The sequence below is a fragment of the Papaver somniferum genome, chromosome 3 (assembly GCF_003573695.1).
Source record: "Papaver somniferum cultivar HN1 chromosome 3, ASM357369v1, whole genome shotgun sequence".
Classification (NCBI taxonomy): Eukaryota; Viridiplantae; Streptophyta; class Magnoliopsida; order Ranunculales; family Papaveraceae; genus Papaver; species Papaver somniferum.
Window position 1 is genome coordinate 168220597 of NC_039360.1, and position 22343 is coordinate 168242939.

Consider the following 22343-nt stretch of genomic DNA (forward strand, 5'->3'; position numbering starts at 1 on the left):
GAAATTCTCGGCAAGAGAACTTCCGCAAGTTCACGGACTGGGTTCGCGGACTTAGCACACAAACGAGTTTTGGAAATCCCAGCAGAAATTTTCGGTCGAGAACTTCCGACAGTTCGCGGACTGAGTCTGCAGACTGGGTTCGCGGACTTGGTAAGCCAATTCCACAATCCTTCCGATTTCTCTTGATCAACAAAGTTCGAAAACTTCGGTTCAAGGAATACAAGGTTATGTTATCTAAACTCTAATTTCAACCATTGAGACATTCTCAGAGGACGCTATATAACTGTTATTCACAGATCGTTTCACGTCAGAGCAATTCTCAAAGTGATTGAAACCTTTCATGACTTTCGTCACTAGGTGAAGATAAACTTGATCAAAGCGAAATGCTTTCACATACCCTTTTTGACGATGAAGTTCCACGGTTCCTTGTGTAGATATTCGTTGTTGTCGTCGAATCGCAATGAAGTTCTTGAGCTCAACTACACTTTTCCTATCCTAGTCCGAGACTTAGCTAATAGGATAGAAATTAAGACTTATAGTTTTGATCACTAACATTGACAAACATGCTTGATGCAGAAACGCATGCGAGGTTGACCGAGCTATGCTCTAACATTCACCCAATATTTCGCTTAGAAATCTGTATGGACAAACTCCAATATACTTTCAAGAGAATCAACTAGACTCAATCTTAATGAAGTATATCAAAGAGTTATATCTCTCTTTCTCGATTCAATACTTACTCAAGCAAATAGAAATCTGCGAGTCTACTTTGAATACAAGAGAAATCACTTGAACAGTACGAAAGGCCAATATTCAAGTATCAATCAATGTAAATCAACAACCAAAGGTTGGTTATTCTAATTGATTGATTCAAACGCACAACCTGTGATATTCCAATTATATAACAAAATATGACGCGGAAAAGAAATAACACATACACCAGAAGTTTTGTTAATGAGGAAACCGCAAATGCAGAAAAACCTCGGGATCTAGTCCAGATTGAACACACACTGTATTAAGCCTTTACAGACACTAACCTACTACAAACTAACTTCGGTCTGGACTGTAGTTGAATCCCAATCAATCTCACACTGATCCAAGGTACAGTTATGCTCCTACGTCTTTGATCCCAGCAGGATACTACACACTTGATTCCCTTAGCTGATCTCACCCATAACTAAGAGTTTGTATGACCCAAAGTCGAAGACTTTAATAAACAAATCTGTATCACAAAGAAAAGTCTACAGTAATAGATAAATCTGTCTCCCACAGAAATACCTACAAGTTTTGTTTCGTCTTTTGAGAAATCAAGGTGAACAAGAACCAATTGATAAACCAGGCTTGTATTCCTGAAGTACAGCTCAGTATTATCAATCACCTCACAATAATCTTAATCGACGCCGTGAAAGAAGATATTATGGAATCACAAACGATGAGACGAAGATGTTTGTGATTAATTTTATATCTTTCCTATGGGAGATATCAATCTCAAGCCAATATTTACGATTGTACTCAACACGATAGAATCAGTAAGATCATATCACGCAACTGCAAGAAAGTAGTATCGGTATGGCTTCACAATCCTAATGTAGTCTTCAAGTCGTTAACCTACATGGACTCGAAGAAACCTAAGGTTAAAGGAGAATCGACTCTATCTAATACAACTAGTATCACAAAATAGGTGTGGGGATTAGGTTTCCCAGTTGATAGAGTTTTCCTTTATATAGTCTTTCAAATCAGGGTTTGCAAGCAATGTTAGCTTAGTAACAAAGCATTCACTATTCACCGTTAGATGAAAACCTGATTAGATTCAAGCTAATATCTTTCAACCGTTAGATCGAAACTTAGCTTGTTACACAAAAATGAAATGCACGTTTATTTATGTTTGTGTAACCGTACCCAAACATGTACACTTAGTTGGTTCAAAAGTAGTTAACCAAATGGTTATCCATATGAGCACTTTCATATCAACCATATTCTTCTTCACCATAACTAGTTCAAATGACTCAAGTGAACTAGTTAGAGAGTTGTTCAATTGCTTAGATATTATAGAAGTATGCAGACACAATCGAAGCAAAAACGATTTGATTCCCTCGAATCGATTCATGAACTTTATATCCACGGTTTGCAAACTTGCATTCCTTAGTTTATATAAGTATAAGTTCACGAATAATCGTTTTTAGAAAACTTAAGTACGCCGACTGAGATCGCGGACTTAAGTACCCGGAATAAGTTTATAAACAATTCACAAACTCCAGCAGATTTTCTCGGGACGAGAACCTCCGACAGTTCGGAAACTGGGTTCGCAGACTGGGTTTGCAGACTGGGTTCACGGACTCTGTTCCGGTTTTCCTAATCAAAAAAGTACGCATACTTTGGTTCAAGGAATCAGGACTTATACATATATGTGTTACCACACAATGCTTATATCCAAAATTGGTTATATATTCTAAACTCTCATTTCAATTATTGAAACATTCTTAGAGGACGTTATATAGTTTTTGTTCACAAACCATTTTTCGTCAAAGCCATTTTCAAGTGATTGAAACTTAACATGACTTTTGTCACTAGGTAAAGATGAACTTGGCCAAAGCAAAATCTTACCAACACATATTTCGAGAAATAGATAGGCGAGACAAACTCGGCTCGAAATAGCAAACGTGTATAATCAAAGTTTATACAGTAAAACGACTTTTGTCTCAAGATAGGAGATAGAGTAGATATACTTTTGAGTGATAGATAAGTTCAAGTCTCCAAATGCCTTTTAGTCGATGAAGTTCCACCAGTTTCTTGAGTAGTTCTTCATCTTGTATGATGATCACCATGGAGTTCTTGAGCTCAACTACACTTTATATTCTAGTCCGAGACTTAGCTATAGTAGACTAGAAATCAAGACTTATTGTTTTGATCACTAGCATTGACAAACATCTTGAGATAGCAACGTATGAGAGTTCGACCAAGCAATGCTCTAACAATAAGACAAACTCGTAATGCACATACAAGATGATTTGTCCTTAGAGGGTAGAATCAATCTTTTTCGCACAGATTTACACCAAGAATAGCTACCAAAGGCGTATAAAATTTTTTTCTTAACAAAGAAGAATATACAAGGTCATTAACGACCATGCACCATAGTCCATAAAGGATGGTTGTGAACATTCAAGAGTCCCATAGAAATGCATACTACTGCCCATTCTTGAACTTCCTTCTTTGTGATTCACCAATAATATTCTTTGTAAAAGCTATAAATTAGCTTAGAAGAGTAGTACTCCAAGAATCCAAGTGCCCAAGTCCAAGAGAAGTGGAACAAGTACGACGAACCAGAGCAAACCACTCAAAAACAAGAGACAGGAAAAATACCAATATTATCTCCATTTTGAAGAGATTTCAAAGAGGAAGAGAATGTAAAAAGAATGAGGTCATTCCGAGTTCGTACGAAGAAGATACGGCCAAAACAAGTTTACCGGATATCGACATCTACAGGAAAGTATGCATACGGGTATGCAAACGAAATTTGATGACCTGTGGAAGCATGCAAACGTATGCGTACTAAAATTCAAAATCCCTGGATTTGGATTTTAAATGATGGTATGCATACTTGGTATGTATAGCATGAAGTCCAAACATCCCGAACTACTATTTTAAAACCTAAACATATAAGAACCTTATACACATATCAAGTTAGGTAGAAATGAACGATAAGCAAGGTACATGGATCATTGTAAGTACTCTAAGAAAATAAAAACACAAATATTTCTCAAATTTATATACATACCTTTTTAGAAGAATCCAATCGAATTCTACAGTATTACCGAACATAATCTTGCCCCAATTCTCGTGCTTCCCTCATCGTATACATAGCATGCATTCCTTGGTGAGGATGCACTTACAACACAATCAAGTTGTATTGAGTTGAACAATGTCTTGCTCACCATGTCACCAAAAAAGAGTTTCTTTCCATCAACTTTTGCATTCAACAAAGTTGAGACGCATCCAAGAATATGTTTTTACAAGTTTTGCAAAAGACTTTAGAGAGATACACAAAAATTTGAGTCCCTGATGTCTCATTTTAAAACTTAATAAAAACCATGTATGCAGATAATGTTTACTATTGCGAAAGAAAACTCTTTTGGTGTAAGGAGACATCCTAACATGTTTACAACAGTAAACAAAACAATTATCATGATACGGTGTATCGGGAATTGACCAATGAACTGATTCATGCTTTGAGGTGATATCGTCATATGAATGAGATTTAAACTCCTCTTGTAATACGTTTAGTTTACTACAACCAAGTGGATTACACAGAGGAGGAGCATTGCTCTCACTAATTACTAAATCAATATCAACCTCGACATGCGTATTATTCATCATAACTTGATTTAGCTTGTCAAGAGATTCTTGTTCTTTCTGGAGGTATACCTCAACATTAAGAGATAAGCTTTCAAGTTTCTTTTCAAATCCTGAAAACACTTCAAGGGATTTTAAACCTGGTAGGGGTTTAGATAGAATTTCTTCTAAAGATTTTATTAAATCAGTCGTGGAAGAGAACTCCTTAATCCCTGGATTTGGTGGTGCATTTATTGAGATAACACTTATGTCCATATCAGATAGCTACAAACACAGACTTATAAGGTCTTTAATGTATTTGCCTGCTCTGATACCAATTGAAAATGCGGGGGTATAACAACCACACCCAACAATTCATTTGGAAATCTGAGAGGACTTACTCCAATATACTTTCTAGAGAATCAACTAAACAGTCAGACTCAATCTAGAGTAAAGTATATATTAGAGCACTGCTCGGACAAACTCGCATGCGTTGCTATCTCAAGCATGTTTGTCAATGTTAGTGATCAAAACTATAAGTCTTCATTTCTAGTCTACTATAGCTAAGTCTCGGACTAGAATAGAAAGTGTAATTGAGCTCAAGAACTCCATGGCGATCATCATATAAGACGAAGAACTATTCAAGGAACTGGTGGAACTTCATCGACTAAAATGTATATGGAGACTTGAATTTATCTATCACTCAAAAGTCTATCTACTCTATCTCCTATCTTGAGACAAAATTATACACATTTGCTATTTCGAGCCGAGTTTATCTCGCTTATCTATTTCTCGAAATATATGTTGGTAATCTTTCGCTTTGGCCAAGTTCATCTTTACCTAGTGACGAAAGTCATGTTATGTTTCAATCACTTTGAAAATGACTTTGACGAAAAATGGTTTGTGAATAACAACTATAGAACGTCCTCTAAGAATGTTTCAATGATTGAAATGAGAGTTTAGATTATATAAACATTGTTGGATATAAGCATTGTGTAGCAACACATATATGTATAAGTCCTTATTCCTTGAACCATAGTGTGCGTACTTTGTTGATCAGGAAAACCGAAACAAGAGCTGTGAAATCAGTCCGCGAACTGGCGGAGGTTCTCATCCCGAGAATATCTGCTAGAGTTTGTGAACTCCTTCTGGGAACTTAAGTTCGCGAACTAAGTCCGCGTACTTGAGTTTGTTATATCTAAAGACGATTATTTGTGAACTAATATTCTTTTTAACTAAGGAATGCAAATACCAAACCGTGGCTATAAAGTTCATGAATTAATTCGAGCGAATCAAATCGTTTTTCTTCTATTGTATCTTGTATAGTTATATAAGATTTATACAATTGAACAACTCTCTAACCAGTTCATTTAAGTCATTCGAATTAGTTATGGTGAAGAAAAATATGGTTGATATGAAAGTGCTCATATGGATAACCATTTGGTTAACTACTGTTGCACCAACAAATGTACATGTTTGGGTACGGTTACACAAATCTAAAATCGTGCATTTCATTTGTGTGTAACAACCTAAGTTTTCGATCCAACGGTTGAAAGATATTAGCTTGAATCTAATCAGGTTTTCATCTAATGGTGAATATTTAATGCTTTGTTAATAAGATAACATTGATTGCAAACCCTGATTTGAAAGACTATATAAGGGAGAACTTTAGCAACTGGGAAACCTAATCCCCACACCTCCTGTGTGATACTAGTTGTATAAGCTAGAGTCGATTCTCCTTTAACCTTAGGTTTCTTCTCGAGACCCTGTAGGTTAACGACTTGAAGACTTTGTAGGATCGGAATCTCGCAGAAATAATGCCTCACGAAATTATTAACAACACAACATAACAGTGTCGCAGAACAACTTCAGAAACGACATAATAAACGACATCAACTAAATCATGAGAAAAGTGTGACGGTGCTGCGAAAATAAGGAAGTTTGCGAGATTGATATTTGTAAGGTTGCGAGAATGTCGCAATCCATATCCGAAAACATGGGACAGATTAGCTGTCATACACTATGTAATTCACTATAAATAGCCATTCAGTTGTAAAGGAAAGGGAGAGATCTTTTTAGAGAGAGAGATATCAAACAATTAGGAGAGAGAGAAATCAAGAGTGGTTGTTGTTCTTAATCCCTTTATCTTTTCTTATAAGATTGTTCAAAAGATTCATCAATAAAATTAAGATTGTTAATCTAAAATGAGTTGAATGTTAATGAAATCTTGTGAGGGGTGTAGTGTAGGATTTCCTGCAACTACATAATAGCGCTAGAAACATGGAATGAAGATTGAAGATCACTTTAGAAAAGATTGAATATTAAAATTGTGATTTGTGGGAAATTATAATAACTGGTGAAGAATTTCACGGAATCTCTTACAATTCATTAGTGTTGAAGAAATGGCTAGAAGGAGGAATATATCCGAACAACCAACAACCGCTAGAAGAAGAAGTAAAAGACTTGCTGGAAGGGAGAGAATCAAAAAGGAGAATCTATTAGAATAAGAAATGATGGAGAAAATCAAATTCAACAACCAGTTCAACAAACACCGATACAAAATAGAACTATGGATTATGACAGAGTGAGCATACATACTTGGCGATCAAGTTCATAAGATAAAGAAGAAGAATGACAAACGAGAAATAATAGACAAACAGAGGGAGGACAAGAAATAGTTGAAAGAATAATTCTTGAAGATGAGGAAATTCGAGCAGTAGAGACGTTGATACGAAGAATGCACGAATATAGAAGAGATGAGGCAGAAGAACGTGCAAATCTAACAAGGCAAAATCACGAAATTCAGGATGGAAAATATGAGACTACAGAGTAGAAGATAAAGAACTACTACAAGATCATATTCAAGATCAAATAGAAGAGAGGTGAGGCAAAACTCACCCACAGTTAATGCTGGAAATAATATTCGAGAAGAAACACGAAATCCGAATGAAGAACATCGCGAAGGTAGAGAAAGGACTGATGATCGTTACGTTCCACAAAATGAAACTTTTGATGATAGGCAAAATGATAGAAATCAGGAGAATGGACAACGTCAGGGACGAAATAATCAAGATGGCGTAGGAAATCGAGAGGAAGGAAGAAGAATTTTACATGAGAGAGAAGCTCAAAGAAATCAACAAACGATTGAAGAAGAAATTGAAATACACTATGTTGAACAAGCATGTTTAACTTGCGAACGTGAAAGGTTGAGAGCGGAAATGGAAGAACAAGAGCTTTAGGAGGCAATTCACCATAACAATCACGACAATTGAGAAAGAAGGCGCACACAAAACCAGAATAACGGTAATCTCAATGAAGAGTATGATAGAGTACAGAGGAGGGATGAAAGACAACGAATGGAATTGATAAGAAATGAAAAAAATCATGGAGGGGAAAATGAAAGACATCATCATATGCGAATTTAAGGTAGAGATGAGGAAGAGAATCGCAGGAGAAGACGAGATGAGGATGATGAAGAAGAAAAGCATAATTTCGCAAGAGAAGAAAGACACGAACACAGAAGAAGGGAGGCGAAATTAAAGAGACCAATAGATCAAAATTCAGGCGTAAATGAACAAATCTTAAAAGAATTGGAAGAAATGAGAGGAATGCTAAATAATAGAGGAGAAGTAGGCAGAAGACAATTAGATGAAGCTATAGAAGAAGCTGCGAAAACTCCATTTACAAGAGAAGTACAACTAGGAGGAATACCTCCGAAATGCAATTTGCCTGCATTAACCAGCATTTTTGATGGAACAACTTGTGCAATTCAACACACTAAAGCCTACGTGAGGTGCATGTTGCAATAGGAAAATCATGATGTCGTATTATGCAAGTATTTTGTATCCAGTCTAACAGGAGAGGCGTTAAAATGGTTCGAAGGTTTACCAAAGAATGCAATAACATCCTTCAATCATTTGCAGGCTACATTCCTGGGGGCATATATAAGTAACAATTCTTCGCGACCTGGTATTGAAGATGTGTTTGGATTAAAACAAAGGATTGGCGAAAGTTTGAAGCACCTAACTAAAAGGTGGAGGACTATGTGCAGTGAAATGGCTGGCCGCGTGGATGACAGATATCTTATCTTATCATTTATCAATGCTATGCTCGCAACCAATCTATTGTATATCCAAATTTTCAGAGTCAAGAATACAATCACAATGACTGAACTGCGAGAACTTCAAGAAGAGTATATTGCTATAGAGGAAAGGCAAAATGAAATGGAATCATACCCAGTTGCGAACACCAGTTCACAAGCAGCGAATGCGAGCTTATTACCCAAACTAATAAACACAGTAGCGAGCACTTCGCAAGTACAACAAGAAAAGGTGACAGGGAACAGTCAACAAAAACTGGTGGCTATGGGAAGTCGAGATCAAGAGGAGTATGAAAGAGAAAGAAATTTCTACAATCATGGTGGAAATAACAAGATTCAAAGACTCGATCATCCGCAAGAAACTTATGGAGGTCAAAGATAAAACTATAATAGAGGACAAGGAGGTCACAAGGTAGTATGGGAAGAAATAAAGATGCCACCTCTAAATGCAACATGGAGAAAATATGGGAATCTATAATTTTGATGGAGAATATACCAACACCATGGAACATGGGAACAGAACCACCTCCAAGCCACATAAGTCATGAGTTTTGTTCTTATCATCATTTTCATGGACATACTACAAATGATTACAGAAATATAAAGAGAATTATTCTGAGAATGATAGATCAAGGAAAACTAAACCACTTTCTGGTAGGGCACCCACAATCTCAACCATTGCCACCACCACCACCAGAGCATCGTAGAGTAAACACGGTGAAAGAGAAGGAAACATTCTTCGTAGAAGTTGGTGCAAAACCATGGGAGGGAGAGATGATGATCTTATACCATCAACATATAAGATATATGGTTTTAATTGTACTACCAACAAGCCTAAAGGGGAAGTTACTATGCGAATTCCATTGAAGGGAATATCCTCTGAGATCCTATTCTGTGTCGTTGACGTAGAATCACCCTATAATGCATTAATTGGTCGAACTTGGTTACATGGGATTCTAGGTGTAACATCGACTTTTCACCAGTGCATCAAATTCCCTCACCCCAACAGTCTAAGAATCATAAAGGGAGATTGAGTTGAAGGAAAGAAATGTTACGAAACTGAGATAGAATTCTGCGAAGGAAGAACAACTAAGAAGGAAAGTTGGCAACATAAAATCAAAGAGACACAAAGAAGTGAGAGATTGATAGTGGATGCAATCGAACAAAAAGAAGAAGAAATGCTGTGAAGCTAATGCTAGCTCAGAATAAGAAATTGCGAACAGTTTGCTACCAATGAAGCAGTAGCAGAGAATAACAAAAAGACAAAGAGTGGCGAAGGTAATAAAAATAAGAAGTATATGAATGATTGATTTATTTCGAAATTCTTGCAATGAATAAAATTCTCAAAAATACATTTTATTGAATGACAAATTTGAGATCGCGAAATGCAAATACAATATGATAATGTGTGAGAACTTCGCAGAGATAATAAAATCTACAAAAGACAATCAAAGAACAATGACAAAAGAGAAAGGGGCGAACCTTTATGGCGTACACCCTAGTTCGCGAATACAATTTCGCAAGAGGCAAATGTAAGACCTAAAGTACTTCATATAAGGGGGTACCTGTTGCATGGCTCAGGGAAAGGTTACACCGCCCCCGGAACCTGAGTCATGGAGATTTGGGATCAATAAAGCTCATCCGGGAGAGGCACCTTGGATTCTCAGCTTAAGCATATGACTTAAGTTGGGCGACTAAGGTAATAAGGACTCTCCCAAGGAGTGCAGAATCTGATCAAGGTGCCAAGGTACACGGTTGAGTCAAGAGTGCCAGGGGATTCTGGAGCGTGCCTTGCCATTCTTGACAAGTCTTGGCTTATACTGCACTCGGCCCGATGAAAACCCCACTTAGGGTGCAGTCTCGTAACCATAAGCCCTATAGGTAAAAGGGATAAGAGGCTGCGAAAACAACTGGTTGTTGTTAATACCAGATGGGAGGAGCTAACCTTGTAGGGTAGAGGTACGCCTCCTTGAAGGGGCAACCAGGGGGAGATAAGGGCGGCACCCTCCATTAGGGAGATGATAAGTGTCTTAAGACGCAAATGTCATGAGGATTTTTACTCGCTAGGGTATTAAGGCTTGTCATATTTGTGCGACAATCCTGAAGAGGCAATAATACAAAAGAGAAAGATAAGACGAGAGCAATGGGTTTTCGCATAAAAGTGCGAAGATGTCCTGCGATTTCGTCGCAAGACGACAATGTCATGGGACTTTATTTTCGCAAGAATATTTAGGCCTATCATATTGTCGCAACAATCCTGAAGAGGCAATAATACAAAAGAAAAAGTTAAGGCAAGATCACTGGGTTTTTGCATGAAAGTGCAAGAACGTCCTGCGATTTTGTCGCAATGACAAGAGGTGGCATAATAAGACCTTTAACTAGGAAGGCAAAATAAGACCACCCAAGAATGAAATTTTGAAAAGAATCAAAATTTACTTCGCATATGAATGCGAAATTATACAGAAATAACTGCGAAGTTGAAGCATAAGAGTGCATTTTCCAAATCTCTCATTTGGATACAAATAACAGAGACAAGTATGGGAATAAATAAAATCAGAAAATGATATTTGTCTCCACATGATAGATTTACGCATTTACGCAAAAATTTAAAAATTAATGATTATGTTGATTAACTATATTGCAAGGAAGAATTGTTTTAATGAATGCATGTCAAAATAAAAGAAACTTATATATTAAGGAATATGGGGAACCAAGAGAATTCACAAATATACCAAAAGAATGAATAAATGTACAAGTGTTACAGAAGATCAAAGAAAGAAACAAAGACTACTTCTTAGTTGATCCTTCATCAGATTTTCCCTCTTCTTCATCCTCATCAGAACCTTTATCTCCATCAGAACCTTCATCACTATCAAATTCTTCATCATCAGCTTCGCTATCAGAGATGATCAGACTAGGAGTATTCTTTGGGATCTCCTCTGAGAGACAAGGATAATCAAAGTGAGGAATACTATGGTCATTGCAAACCATTTGAATAGTTTGATTTCGAAAATGCAGAGCGTCATTCTTAAAGTTCGCAATAGTGATCTTGAACTGATTCTTCAATCTAGAATATTTGTCGTTGCAAGAAAAAAGACTCTTTGCGAGTTGCCCTTTCTCAGCTTCAAGTTCTTCAATTCTGTGGCGATATCTACTTTCAGAACCTGCGAGCAAAAGGAAATCAATTAATAACTTGATGAAAATTCATAAGAAACAAAAGATTAGTAAAGAAGAACAGTTAATTACCTTCTCTCTCAGAAATCATATCTCTAATCAAGGCTGTATGTTCAACTTGGAGACTAACATTTACACCTAAATCTTTTCTGGCGTTATCCAAGATTGTCGCGTCCCAAGCGAACTCATCATCACTATTTATAAGGAGACGATAACGGACTTGACTTTCTCTTTCGTTGAGCTCGGTATTCTTGCGGTTAGCCTCATCTCGTTCAATTTGAACCTCAAGATGAGCCTTTTGGAATTACGCCAAAACTTCAACACCTTGATTAGAAATACGATCCTTATCATCTATAAGTCCACTAATCTTGGCTCTTAACTTATGGATTTTCTCCTTAGAATCAATATAGAAACGTTTAAATTTGTTGGCTAAACCCAAGCTAGATTTATGATTAATTTCTAAGTGGAGTTCACTTAAAGAAAGTGGTGTAATTCTATCATTCGAAAAACTATTTAAAGAATCATTAAGGTGTTCAAGAAGGGTATCGTTATCTAGAGCAATGGGAAATGAACGAAGAAGGGTGGCTTCCTCAGAAAGACCATAAACGTCTGCAAAAAAGGATTAATTAAATAAGATAAAACAAAGGGATGAATGAATGAAAGGGAAAAATAAAAGTTATATACCATAGAGTTGATCATTAATCTAATTGAGTATTTTTGGATTCAAATTCATATGCGTATGTGATATGTTATGTCCAAAAAAATCCTTATTTTCTTTTGAAATTAAGGTCGCTCTTGTTGTTCTTTCGGGAATGACATATTATGGGGGAGAGTTCTAAATTGAACGTTGCCAAATATTTGTGCGAAGTGCGGCTGTAGAATATTATAGGGGTTATCTTGTATCTTTACAAAATCCTTGATGAAATCATTTAGCTTCGGCTTTATGATTGCATCTAAAAACGTTGATACATGCTTTCTTTTGGTCATGAAATGTCTCTTACAGAAATTTCATTATGATCCCGTTCTTGTACCTTTGCTAATTTTATTGACAAAAAGGGGGAGAATTAATATGTAGTTCACACTACAAATACACATGGTTTTCGGATCATTATGTAAGGGGGGAGTGGTTTCCATGTGAGATGGAGTATTGACTAAGGGAGAGTGATACATATCACCATAGTATTGTTGTCGAAGTTGTGATACAATTGAACTTTGATGCTGCATAATGATACTGTAACACTGTATAACAATAATTGATAATACTTGTTTTCTCATTGTTATAGCTACGGATTTTCAACAACGATGATGTTGAACTTCCAACCTTTGGGATCATTGGAGTACTTGAAAGTGACGAAGATTTCGAGTAATGTTGAAGATTAGCATGTGGAATAGGAGATACAAAAGTTTATTTATTTTTGTATTCCATATGTATTGATAGTTTTGTCACTAAAATTGGCAAAGGGGGAGATTGTTAGAGCACTGCTCGGTCGAACTCGCATGCGTTGCTATCTCATGTTTGTCAATGTTAGTGATCAAAACTATAAGTCTTGATTTATAGTCTACTATAGATAAGTCTCGGACTAGGATAGAAAGTGTAGTTGAGCTCAAGAACTCCATGGCGATCATCATACAAGACGAAGAATTATTCAAGGAACTGGTGGAACTTCATTGATTAAAAGGTATGCGGAGACTTAAAATTATCTATCACTCAAAAATCTATCTACTATATCTCCTATCTTGAGACAAAAGTCTTTTTGCTATATAGACTTTGATTATACATATTTGCTATTTCGAGCTGAGTTTATCTCACTTATCTATTTCTTGAAATATGTGTTGGTAAGCTTTCGCTTTGGCCAAGTTCATCTTTACCTAGTGACGAAAGTCATGTTATATTTCAATCATTTTGAAAATAGCTTTGACGAAAAATGGTTTGTGAATAACAACTATATAATATCCTCTAAGAATGTTTCAATGATTGAAATGAGATTTTAGATTATATAACCATTGTTGGATATAAGCATTGTGTGGCAACACATATATGTATAAGCCCTTATTCCTTGAACCAAAGTATGCGTACTTTTTTGATCAGGATAACCGGAACAAGAGCTGTGAACTCAGTCCGCGAACTCACGGAGGTTCTCATCCCGAAAATATCTGCTGAAGTTTGTGAACTCCTTACGGGAACTTAAGTCTGCGAACTAAGTCCGCGTACTTGAGTTGGTTATATCTAAAGACGATTATTTGTGAACTTATATTTTTATTAACTAAGGAATACAAATTGCAAACTGTGGCTATAAAGTTCATGAATTGATTCGAGTGAATCAAATCGTTTTTGCTTCGATTGTGTCTTTTATAGATATATAAGATTTATACGATTGAAAGACTCTCTAACTAGTTCATTTGAGTCATTTGAACTAGTTATAGTGAAGAAGAATATGGATGATATGAAAGTGCTCATATGGCTAACCATTTGGTTAACTACTGTTGAACCAACAAATGTGCATATTTGGGTACGGTTATACAAACCTAAAATCGTGCATTTTATTTGTGTATAACAAGCTAAGTTTTCGATCCAGCGGTTGAAAGATATTAGCTCGAATCTAATCAGGTTTTCATCTAACGATGAATATTGAATACTTTGTTACTAAGATAACATTGATTGCAAACCCTGATTTGAAAGACCATATAAGGGAGAACTCTAACAACTGCGAAACCTAATCCCCACACCTCTTGTGTGATACTAGTTATATAAGCTAGAGTCAATTCTCCTTTAACCTTAGGTTTCTTCTCGAGACCCTGTAGGTTAACGAATTGAAGACTTCATTGGGATTGTGAAGCCAGACCAATACTACTTTCTTGTAGTTGTGTGATCTGATCTTGTTGATTCTATCTTGTTGAGTACAATAGTAACGATTGGCTTGATATTGTTATCTCCGATAGGCAAGATATAAAAGTAGTCACAAACATCTTCGTCTCATCATTTGTGATTCCTCAATATCTTCTTTCGCCGCGTCGATTAAGATTATTATGAGGTGATTGATAATTCTAGGTTGTTCTTCGGGAATATAAGTTCGGGTTATCAATTGGTTCTTGTTCACCTTGATTTATCAAAATATGAAACAAAAACTTGTAGGTATTTCTATGGGATACAGATTTATCTATTACCATAGACTTTTCTGTGTGATACAGATTTGTTTATTAAAGTATTCGACTTTGGGTCGTAGTAACTGTTAGTTGTGGGTGAGATCAGCTAAGGGAATCAAGTGCGTAGTATCCTGCTGGGATCAGAGTTGTAAGGAGCACAACTGTACCTTGTATCATTGTGAGATTGATTGGGGTTCAACTACAGTCCAGACCGAAGTTAATTGGTAGTAGGCTAGTGTCTGCAGCGGCTTAATACAGTGTGTGTTCAATCTGGACTAGGTCCCGGGGTTTTTCTGCATTTGGGTTTCCTCATTAACAAAATTCTGGTGTCTGTGTTATTTCTTTTACGCATTATATTTTGTTATATAATTGAAATATCACAGGTTATGTGTTTGGATCAATCAATTAGAATATCCAACCTTTGGTTGTTGATTTACATTGATTAAATGGTCTTTGGTACCGTTCAAGTGATTTATCTTGTATTCAATTAGACTCACAGATTTCTATTTGCTTGAGTAAGTATTAAATCGAGACAGAAAGATATAACTCTTTGATATACTTTATTAAGATTAGGTCTAGATTCTCTTGAAAGTATATTGGAGTTTGTCCATACAGATTGCTAAGAGAAATATTGGTGAGATTGTTGTACACCCACTTTTTCACTTATGTCTAGGAAACTTATTAATGAGAATTTATTCTTGTGTTTTTAAGAAGGATTACTAGGGTTTGGAATAGCCATTATTGTGAGTACACATAGCTATGTCCCCCTCTTTTTCAGTATATCAAAGAGTTTAATATCTCTAACTCTTAATTCAATCTGCAATCAACAAATAGAAATATACGAGCCCGATTGAATAAGAGGAGTAACTTAAACGGTACCAAAGACCAATGTTCAAGTGTCAATCAATGTAAATCAACAACCAAAGGTTGGATAGTCTAATTGATTGATCTGAACGCACAACCTGTGATATTTCAATTATATAACAAAATATAATGCGGAAAAGAAATAACACAGACACCATAATTTTGTTAATGAGGAAACCGCAAATGCAGAAAAATCCCGGGACCTAGTCCAGATTGAACACCACACTGTATTAAGCCGCTACAGACACTAGCCTACTACCAATTAACTTCGAATTGAACAGTAGTTGAACCCTAATCAATCTCACACTGATTCAAGGTACAGTTGCGTTCCTTACGTCTCTGATCCCAGCATGATACTACACACTTGATTCCCTTAGTTGATCTCACCTACAACCAAGAGTTGCAACGACCCAAAGTCGAATCCTTGATAGACAAATCTGTCACACACAAAAAAATTTATAGGATTGAATAAATCTGTCTCTCACAGAAATACCCAAGAGTTTTTGTTCTGTATTTTGATAAATCAAGTTGAACATGAACCAATTGATAAACCGGACTCATATTCCCAAATAATAGCCTAGTATTATCAATCACCTCAAAATAAACTTAATCGACTAGCGAAAAAAGTTATTGTGGAATCACAACGATGAGACGAAGGTGTTTGTCATTACTTTTCTATATTGCCTATCGGAGATATAAAATCTCGAGCCAATTATTTCAATTGTACTCAACGCGATAGAAACAACAAAATCAGATCACATAACTACAAAGATAATAGTTGGGTCTGGGTTCACAATCCCAATGAAGTCTTCAAGTCGTTAACCTACAGGGTCTCGAGAAGAAACCTAAGGTTAAAGTCGAATCGACTCTAGTTATGCAACTAATAACACACATGAGGTGTGGGAATTAGGTTTCCCAGTTGCTAGAGTTCTCCTTTATATAGTTTTCAAATCGGGGTTTGCAATCCAACTTACCTTGTTAACAAAGCATTCAATAATCACCATTAGATGAAAAACCTGATTCAACCAAGCTAATATCTTTCAACCGTTAGATCGAACTTAGTTTGTTACACACAAATGAAATGTACCCTCTTTTAGGTTTACGTAACCGTACCTAAACGTGTACACCATGTTGGTTCACAAACAGTTAAGCCATATGATTACTCTCATATCAACCTTATTCATCTCAACCATAACTAGTTCAAATGAATCAAATGAAACTAGTTAAAGAGTTTTTCAATTGTTATAGAAAACAAAAATGAAACCAAATCGGTTTGATTCACTTGAATTAATCATGAACATTATAGTCACTGTTTGCAAAGATTGCATTCCTTATGATTTAAATGTCTAAGTCCATGAACTGACCGATTTGACAAAGTAACCAGCTTAAGTATGCGTACGGGTATACGTACTTAAGAAATCGAATTTGAGTTTGTTAAGTTTCCAAACTCAGCAGAAATTTTCGGTTCGGAAACTTCCGCTAGTATGCATACCGGTACGACTTAAGGTGACTAGTTTAGGAGTTTGTAATTCCCAAACTCAGCGGATATTTTCGGTTCAAAAACTTCCGCCAGTATGAGTATGGGAACGCATACTTATCTTGTCTCCTTCACCAATTTGGTATACACACATATGCATACACTTGGTTCCCAATTTGTGGATTTATACACTAATGTGCAAACACACTATATATGCTTATATCCAAACATGGTTACATTCTCAACTCTTTATTTCAATGATCGAAACATTTTTCTATAATGACAGTAGCCGTTTTCACACACTATTAGCATCAAAGCAATTTTCAAGATATTGAAATAATCATTATCGAAACATTCCAAGCCTATATCACATGATTGTATCTCACAAACCATGTAAGATGTTACTCGGAAATTTACTCATGATATAAGATGAACTTGGTCGAAACGAAAGCTTACCAATACATATTTCGAGAAATATGTAAGCGAGATATACTCAGCTCGAAATCCCAAATGTGTATAGAGAAAACTATATCTTAACACGACTTATGTCTCAATATAGGAGATAGTAGAAATATACTTTCCAAGTCTCCACATACCTTTTGTCGAAGAAGTTCCACAAGCTCCCTTTAGTAGTTCTTCGTCTTCAAATGATGAACTCTATGAAATCTAAACTCAACTACACTATTTATGTCCTAGTCCGAGACATCTATAAATAGGATAGAAATCAAAACTTATAGTTTTGATCACTAACATTGAAAAACATGCTTGAGATAGCAAAGCATGCGAGTTCGACCGAGCAGTGCTCTAACAGAAGTCACAAACATCTTCGTCTCATCGTTCATGATTCCCCAAAATTTTATTTCGCTTCCATTATTAAGATTATTGTGAGGTGATTGATATTACTAGGCTGTTCTTCGGAAATATAAGTCAGGTTTATGAAGTTATCAATTGCTTCCTATTCACCTTGATTTATCAAAAGACAAAACAAAACTCATAGGTATTTCTGTGGGAGACAGATTTATCATTCTCAATAGACTTTTCTGTGTGAGACGGATTTGTTTATCAAGTCTTCGACTTTGGGTCGTAGCAACTCTTAGTTTTGGGTGAGATCATCTAAGGGAATCAAGTGCGTAGAATCCTACCGGGGTTTAGAGACGTAAGGAGCGTAACTGTACCTTGATCAGTGTGAGATTGATTAGGGCTCGACTACATTCCACTACGAAGTTCATTAGTAGTAGGATAGTTTCTCTAGCGGCTTAATACAGTGTGGTGTTCAAAGCTGGACTAGGTCCTGGGGTTTTTCTGCATTTGCAGTTTCCTCATTAACAAAAATTCTGGTGTCTGTGTTATTTCTTTTCTGCATTATATTTGTTTATATAATTGAAATATCACGGGTTGTGCGTCAAGATCAATCAGTTCTTGAATCCGGCCTTTGGGTTGTTGATTGGATTGATTGACACTTGGATATTGGTTTGTGATACCATCCAAGTTATTTCTATTATTCAATCGGGATCGCAAATTCCTATTTGTTTGATTGCGGATTGAATTTACAAATTGAGATATAATCTCTTTGATGTACTTTTCTAAAGATTGAGTCTGACTGTCTAGTTGATTCTCTTTAAAGTATATTCGAGTTTTTCATACAGATTACTAAGAGAAATATTGGGTGTGGTTGTAAGACCCACGCTTTTTCAGGTCATGAGCTTCATTGTAAATTAATTATAACCGATCACAAGCTATATTGGAATGCAAGTTGTAACCGGCCTTAAGTTACTTTGGGAACCAAGGTATAACCGGTCACAAGATAAATTGGAAGTTAGTTGTAATCGATCACAAGCTACTTTTGGAAGCAAGGTGTAACCGGTCACAAGCTAACTCAGGAAGTAAGGTGTAACGATGACAAGCTAACTCAGAAAGGAAGCTAAGCGATCTCTGTAAAGTTTTATGTGAAGCTTGGAATTAGGGTTTGCTAAGAAACTTCTAGATGTCGACATATTTGAACATGTACATAACTCTTATCATTTATTGTTCAAAGATATTCTTTGATACTCAAGGTGATCACTGGTCCAAAAAAGTGAAAAGCATTTAATTATGATTTTCATCAAATATGTTTTAGTTACCAGCATATAAAACATATCCTCTGGAAAATATTATTAGTTAATGTGCTAAACTAATAATAGGAGTTTTTCCATGAGAGTTTTCGGAAATATTGGTCAAAATTAATTGGTATCTTGAGAGTATTTTCGGTTTTGGAATTTCCTTGTTTTCCAAACATCCTTGGTCTATAAATACTTGAGTTTGCATTTCTTGCAAACTATCCTAAGAGCCAGGAAAACTTCATTTCTTGTTATTTCTGGTGGAGCCGTCTATTCGGAGAGGAAAGTATCCTAATTAGGTGAAATCTCTTACGACCGATCGTTTGAATACTTTTGTGGGATCAGGAATCCCTACAAGTACCGATGGTGGGAAACTAGATAATTGCAGTGTTATTAGTTTTCGATTATTGATTTGATTGATTAACGGTTGTTGAAACTTTGATTGTACCTAGTTTGTTTATTATTGAGAATCTTCACTTCTGATATAAGATTCACTCAGACTAGATCAAAGTATCGACGGGATCTTTAGAACTATCTTTGGATCTAAAGACATCTTCTGATAATCCATTGTTAACAGACTCCAACCGTTCTGTGTGTGATTGATCCTGTGTTGTTGTGCAGGTATTTGAAGGAAATAGAAGATTTGAAGACAAAGGAGATTTCTTATTAGTTTTCATATCTTGTGGATTTAGTGCCCAAACCTTGATCGGCTGGGATCCAACTAGAATCGGTTTATCTTTGATAGACTTGATTGATTAATTAATCGTGTGAGCTCGACAACTCTTTATAGTTTCTCTTTGAGATCTACATCGATTGAGTGCAAATATAAACTTGATTATTTAAATAGTCATTAGATAGATTGATGTACCCAGATAAAAGAGTTTATTAGATCAAACATAAGAGTCTTTGTCAACAACTCATCTTATCTTCTAGCAAGATTTATTAGAGTGGTCACTAAACAGATTCTCCTTTTGCTGTTTGGAATACGATCCAAAGGACTTGCTATTCACGTGCGTGACTCTCGAAGTTAAAGACGCAGGGATACTGAGGGAACTAAGTATTTAGGGGTAGTCTGCTTGGTCTCAACTATACGAAGTTGGTATTAGATTTTTTATAGCGGCTTAATTCTGAGAGTATTCAAAACTGGACAAGGTCCCGGGGTTTTTCTGCATTTGCAACTTCCTCGTTAACAAAATCTTGTTGTGCCATTTACTTTACTATTCCGCATTATAATTTTTTTATTATAATTAAAGTAAATTTCACTTGTACCTTAATTCCTGATCACTTGATATTGATCCTATAGTAAATCGTTTTCGGACCGTAACTATTATCAAGTTGTCGTATTGTCTCGACTTTGTCCATAGATGAGCACACTTTTTAATGAGACTAGTTAATATCGTGTATCAGTATCGTATCGGTCGGGTCAGATACACCTATACAAAATATTATGTCGGGTTTTAACGGTGATACATCATTAAGAATAGAATTTTAAATATTTATAAATGTTTCAACTAAAAAAATTGGTGCCATATGATGCATTAATTCCCAAGATCAAAAGTAAAAGCTCAATTCCTTTTCATTATCTATTTCCAGTAATTTGTCCTTAATTTTCATCATTGTTTCAACTAATTTAAACCCACATTGGAATAACTTGTTGATGCAAATTACTACTTGCACTTGAATTATACCTTATCAGTTGATATGGACCCACATGATTCACGGCTAGCAAGAATCTCATGCATAGATAATAGAATCTAGGAGATTGAAGAGTACAAAACACGTAATCTTCCCACAAGGATAAGAAACTTATTAGGAAAAATGAAATAATTAAAAGTTTCTTTACTGAATCGGATTCAGTTTTCAGGGATACGGATGAAGAAGACGATTAAGAAGAAGGATTCTGTTTACAAATTTCGAGACCCTTACCGGTATTATCAGTGAATAGGTGAACCCGATATATCGTGTATCTAACGGACGATATGAGCGTTTTTATCGTTCAATACTTGTATCGTCGATACTTTAAATATCGTAAAGGTTTTTTCCAAACATGATAAAAATCTGCAATATCGGCCGATACAAATGATATTGACTACCTTGAATGAGAAACCTAAAAGAGTTTTGATATTAATCGAGTTTGTTACAGCAGATGGCTATTTATAGCCAAAACTAATATGACTATTAGAACAGGCTGTAACAGTCAACATAAAAATTAACAGAAAAAGTTGACGCCTTTTTATACTGTCGTATTCTTACAGCTACCATCATAGTGAATTAAAACAAAACAGTTAAGTAGACAGCCTTCTTTTTGGCAACTGACACGATGTAAACAATGCCACTTCTACTAGGAGCCAGCACAAATTGTTGATAGTTGATACTCCCCAATCTATGCGTGATTTCAGTGCTACTTCTTTACGGTCTCATATAAAATTGAATCACTCCCCAATTTGTGTTGCGGTTCGCCAAACAAATGAAACTTATAATAGGGGCTCTGAAATCCATCAGAGGGACTGCTATAATAGGACAAAAAAAGTCATGTAATTTCAAAAATCCTATATCTAGATTTTTTAATAATGGTTAAACTCCCCCCATTTAGTTGGTGTTGATAATTAATTAAAAGTAGCTAATGATGATTAATTAATTTCTATTTTAATGATGGTAGAGAGGTTTAAACCCAAAGTGATTGCCAATCTCAATCAATTGAAGAATTAAATCAAGAAAGTGAAGAACCGGTGGCTGAAAATGATCAGGTATACCTCAAACTTAGTTCCAATTAGCTTTTTGTTGCTTAAAATTATCTAAAGTAGTAAAAGATCAAGACTTTTAGATTTTCATAAAGACTTACGATTGGAGTTTTTCACAGTGCCGACCGTAAGTGAGATTTACGGTTCGTAATTGATGAACTACCAACCATAACTAGTTAAATCTGGGATAAACCCAATCGTAAAACCAGTTACGGTTTGTAAACAGAGGAGCGAGACCAACCGTAACTAGTTCACGATTGGTATATCAACTAAAACTTTGAACCGTAAAATTTAATTGAGAATAAAGTTGTAACTCTCAGGAAGTTTTACGGTTAGTAATAGTGGTTAAACTACAAACCGTAACTACACTATGGTTGATAGGTATTAGCCGTAGAATTTTTTGTGAAACATGCATGAAT